Source organism: Podarcis melisellensis, assembly GCF_964234715.1.
Source record: "Podarcis melisellensis genome assembly, chromosome: 10".
NCBI lineage: Eukaryota > Metazoa > Chordata > Lepidosauria > Squamata > Lacertidae > Podarcis > Podarcis melisellensis.
The window spans coordinates 55,884,210-55,889,704 of NC_138542.1; positions in this window are offsets into that span (position 1 = coordinate 55,884,210).

A 5,495-nucleotide genomic window follows, 5' to 3' on the forward strand; every position below is an offset into this window, starting at 1 on the left:
GTCGTTGATGCAAAATGTGAGTCCAGAATTGTACAGTGGCACAATCTGACCAAGACACCTTTGCTATAGCTCTTAACCATCTAAATAAGGCATAGCAGGCTTTTGATCTGCAGGCCCAATCTTGCCCACCATGGCTCTTTAACCAGCACTCTCCCCAAGGCACAGACCCTTTCAGTGTCCCATTCGGCAGGGGCCTACATAGCAGGCTTCCTTGTTTCAATACTGTGTGCCAAAACATTCCAGGCAGCAGCAGGAAGCAGCAAAGTCTCTCTGAGAAACCCATGTGAGATCTCCCTTCCTCCTCCTCCTCCTCCTCCTCCTCTCCTCCTCCTCCCATGCCGAGATAGTATGAGATGCTGTCTGAGGCATGTCATTGCTCTGTTCTCCCCCAGCGGCATATAAGGAGAGGGTGCAGCTGGGGGAGGCTGAACACACAGCTGAGAGCAACTGACCTTGATGCCTAGAGACAGAAGCATACCAGACCCATGAACCACCATGGAAAAGGGAAACTGATTACAAGTGGGGAATGTGCTCAACTGATAAGAGGACTGAAGTTAACTCCATGATTAGAGGAGTGGAATTGTAAGGGCTTCTGTAACTTAAAACACTGTGCTTGATAAGTGGCAGTGCCCTATAGTAAGAAGAGTCCTCAACTTTTTCCAGGAGGAACAAAGGACTGGCCAGAACCTTCCAGTGAATAATAGGGCTCTGAGGTCATGTCGAGCCTAAACAAAACCATTTTACTGAAGGGAATGCACTGAGAGTCTCACGGATAGCATCCCAGGAAGTAACCAGGAAGCATCTGGGTCCATAATATAAGACCTTAGTCTAGACCAGCCTTTCTTAACCTTGGGTTCTTGAAGTTCCTGAAGTACATCATCCCTGGCCACTGTCCATGCTGACTAGGGATCATGAGAGTTGGAGGGACCCAAGGCTGCGAAAGCTGGTCTAGACTGAGATGCCTTAGAGAACTACCTTTCCCAGGTTCTCTGATGACTGAACACTGCTGGGAACATAGAAAGAGCCTTCTGGATCAAGCCAATAGCCCATCTAGTCTAGTATCTTTTTCTCACAATGGCCAGTCAGATGCCTATGGGAAGCCCATATGCAGGACCCCTCCTGCAGTTTCCAGCAAATGGTATTCAGAAGGATGCTGCCTCCAATGATAAAGGCAGGCCATCAGGGTTAGTAGCGCTTTAGTGGCGCTGAAACAGCAATCTAGTTACCAGGGAGGGAGAGTTATCCCACCAGTTTCCAAAGACACCTTTCTGATTCCCTACTGGTGTCTTGGCCTCCAGATGGATTTGAGAGAAGCAGGCTGGCAGCAATGACAGGCGAAGCCCAATATGGGCCAGGCCTAAATTTGAAAGGGTCTGGGTTTGTTCCATATCGGGATGAACCTTCTTGAACTAGGAGAAGGTTGTTTGTACTCCAAACAACCTATCCAGCTTTCCAACAAGCAAATGACTGTTTTTGCTTCCGTAACTTGGTCAGCTCACAGAATAGCTCCCAAATTTCCAAACATCTGGGAAAGAGTTCAGTGTGCTAAGCAGAGATGAGTTCTGTCTTTGGGAGGTTGGATCAAACCTCTTAAAGAAGGGACTCCTGGAGGCATCTCAAAAATTTATCACCAGCATCCAAGAGATTGTCAGCCTGGATTTAGGGTGTACTTTCTTATGTACAAGTAGCTGGTACTATTAAATGTGTTCCAGTTACACTGACACTCCAAAGTGGTCTATACTTAGCAATTAAAGAGCCACAGAGGAATTGAAGAATTAGAGGCTTCCTTCCAAGGCGCTGCTAACTATTGTTTATGCAGCCTTAAAACCACAAATCCCATGATGCAACTTGACCAGGAATGCACAGGATTGAGTGCAAGTTCATGCCATTAAGATATTTAAGAAATTTTGCGTGTGGATAAGAGCACGAGGCCTTTGATTAAAGAATGCAACTGAGAACACATTGGAGGCATGGAGACACAATGGGAAGCAGATGAAATGGAAAATGGCAGATGAGCCTGGAGACATGAACTGGAAATGAAATTCATCTATGACCAAGTACACCAGTGTACCAACCTACCCACTTGTTCTGACAAAAGAACAAAGACACACTCACTTCTGAAAAGCAACAGGTAAAGAATGTTGGAGTTTGGTATATATCATCACAGTAGAGTGCAGAAATAGAGAGTCTAGTAAGAGTGTTGGCTGAAAGAATAAAGAAGATCTATTCCTCATGGCAAACAAAGTAATTCTGTGCATAAGCTTACAGGTGGCCAATATGGAGTCAATAGGTTAACACTAACGCTTGCTAACACCAATGGACTTGGAGAAGAAGTAGGAAGGAAGGAAGCCTGAGAAGGCCACATATCAACAAGTAGTTCTTTAAGGAAGAATCAAGAAGAAAAGGATAGGCCACCTTTCTGTCTATTGCCCCCAATTGGTTCAGGTAACTTATTGCAAGCGTTGTTGCTTTCCTCATAACTAAGGAAGGTGCCTTGCTTGTTTCCCAAGGGCTCCAAGAAGATGAGGAGAGGCCATAGCTCAGTGGTGGAGCAGGTGATTTTTGCAAGTAGAAGGTCCAAGATTCAACCCTCAGTGTCTCAAGTTTAAAAAAAGAGAGAGATCAGGTAGCAATTGATGAGAAAGACCTCTGCCTAAGACCCCGGGGAATAGGCAGTGCTGGACCAAAACAGGCAAATAGTCTGATTTAATATAACTAAAAGCAATCCTATTTGCAAGGAGCTCAAAGTGGCATCCAGGAAAGTAGAAGAGCCAAACCTGGTTAACTGCAGCCATAGAACTACATCAAGTACCTATGGACCATTTTTTAACCTGATGGTTCTTAAAAGGTATGTCTTATGGGTGTGATCTGGAACAAACTGCACTAGCATCACGTGGCCTGCTGGGACCATTGATGCATTCACACACGTCTATTTACACTGGCTCCATGCAAAGGGAAACGTTCCCCTTCTTGTATTTTTAGCTGCGATGACTTCATGCTTCCAGAGCTGCATTTCCTTCATTAAAATGTACACACCTCGTTGAGGATTCCCCAAATAGAACAGTGCCGCGAGACTATATGCTAAGCGGAGTCGCCAGGCAACGGCTGCGTCAAGAGACTGAAGGCTCATTCACCAGAGGGTGTTTCCAAAGTAGCTCTTGGCCCAAGGATGGTTTCGCCTGTTTACATGGTGCTGCCAACACCGATCAAGCTACGTGCACAGCATGTGCTGGAGGCTTGGTGAAGGCAGGAGCTTTTTTCATGTACAAGGCATTTTCTGTGTGAATGCCAGGTATCCACAGCATAGTGTTAGAGGGCCCAGCTACGACCTGGGAGACTGGGGTTCAGCTCCCCGCTCAGCTGTGAAGCTTATGGGGTGACCTTAGGCCAGTCACTATCTCTTCGTCTAGCTCACAGGATTCTTGTGAGGTGAAAATGAAAATGGGGAGAACCATGCATTGCACCTTGAGCTGCTTGGAGGTAAAGATGGAGTGGCCGCAGCTGTATGTTCCACTGATTAAATTTTATATTGATTGTTGTGGTATATTCTTATACTGTATGGTGTTTCGGTGTTTTTATCTTATCTTTTATCTTAAACGGCACGTAAGTGCTAAATCAGGCACAGGCAAACTCTGGCCCTCCAGATGTTTGGGACTACAATGCCCATCATCCCTGACCACTGGTCCTGTTAGCTAGGGATGATGGGAATTGTAGTCCCAAACATCTGGAGGGCCAGAGTTTGCCTGTGCCTGTGCTAAATGAAATAGTGGTGAGCAGTGGTGGCTTCCCCTTTCCGCCCCTGTTTTATAACAGGGGGGAAATGTAGCTAGACTGCTGCTTGGGACAACAACAGCAGCACAACGCTTCTCAGTAGCCAGCATAGGGCACCCTCCTCAGCTGAATCTCTGTAGAAGGATGGCAGACCAGGAGTAGGCACCAACACAATTCAGATTTGTGGCATCTGCTTTGGCTCTTACTAGAACCATGAGGCCCACCAACCGGAGCCAAATGCAAAATTGTGGCTCAGCTGGGTTGCATTCGACTAACTGCTACTCAGAGTAAACCCACTGAAATTAATGGAGCAACATTACTCTTGGCTATTAATTTCAGTGGGTCTACTCCACGGACGGTTCTTATTAAGAAGGAAGGGTGAGGGTGCCTCTGAATACATACTCACCCAGGGAATTTGTGATCAGGGCAGTATACAGTATACTTTCCCCAGCAATCTAATCTGGGGGAGAAGGTGCGGGGAGTTTTGGTTTGTTGCTGTTGTTAGAGAATAGGGAGTCAGAAGGCCTTGCCAATCTAACAAACATCACCCAGAGATTTACCAGTAGATCCCAATCTATGTTCTGCCAGGCTAGACTCTGGACAGCACGTCAACAATCTTTACAACTGCCTCTACAAAAATTGGCTAAGATCCAGGCACTGTTTGTACTCTGCACTGAAAGGGAAATAAAAATTATGCCACAAGGTAATCACATGGTTTCAAGAAAAGCAACCTTCCTCTGTTTCATGTGTATATTTTGCACATAATAAACATGTACGGCTGTTGTCATGCAATAGTTCACTAGGCCCCTGACTCATGGTGCTGTGAACGACATCAAGATGGCAGACTGGGTTCTCAGAGATGCTGCACTATCAGAGGCTGAGGAGGAGTGAACTAGAGATGGAGGCTTGTTATTTCCTATAGAATTCACCAAAAATCTGCAGGGGGTGTCTAAATCCATTTTCATAATGGCACTTAACATTTGGAGTAATCTAGCCCTGGGTTACCAATGAAGTGCCCACCCAAAGTTGATGGAATACAGTTCCCATTATCCCTAGTCAGCATGGCCAATGAACAGAACTACAATGGAAATTGTAGTTCAACACACACACCCAAAAATCTGGAGGGTGCTATGAATTCAATGGGAGAGAATTAAGCCTTGCTTAAAGATGTGCCAGCAAAACCAGCAAACCTTAAAAGCACTTAACTTTGGCTGGATCGTGCTCATTCTTCAAACTGCATGCTGTGAGAATATGAATGTGGTCTCACTAAAAGCTCACTACATCTTCCATAAATGTGTCCGGTTTGTTATTAAATATTGTTTTACAAGAGCATCAATCCAAGTCAAGGATTGACTTCTACACACCTTCCACCCAGTAGTGACCTGATTGGCTGAAGTCTTTTCCAATGTTCTCTGTAAAATAAATTGGCACAGAGAAAAACAGAACATTCTCTCAATGAGCACGACCCACTCCCTCATTTATGCATCCAATATGTCACTCCAAGAGCTCAGGCTTTGATCACAAGGACATGCGTATAGCAGACTGCAACCCTAAAGATTTAATAGTGCTCCTTAATACAGCTACTTGTGTCTGTTGACACAGGGAAATTCCAACTGGCCTGACTGCTGAATGGAACTGAAATACAAAAATGTAATGATATTTATATACCCCCACAGCTGCCAGCAAACTCACATGCGTCATGAGTCATTCCAGATGTGGATATA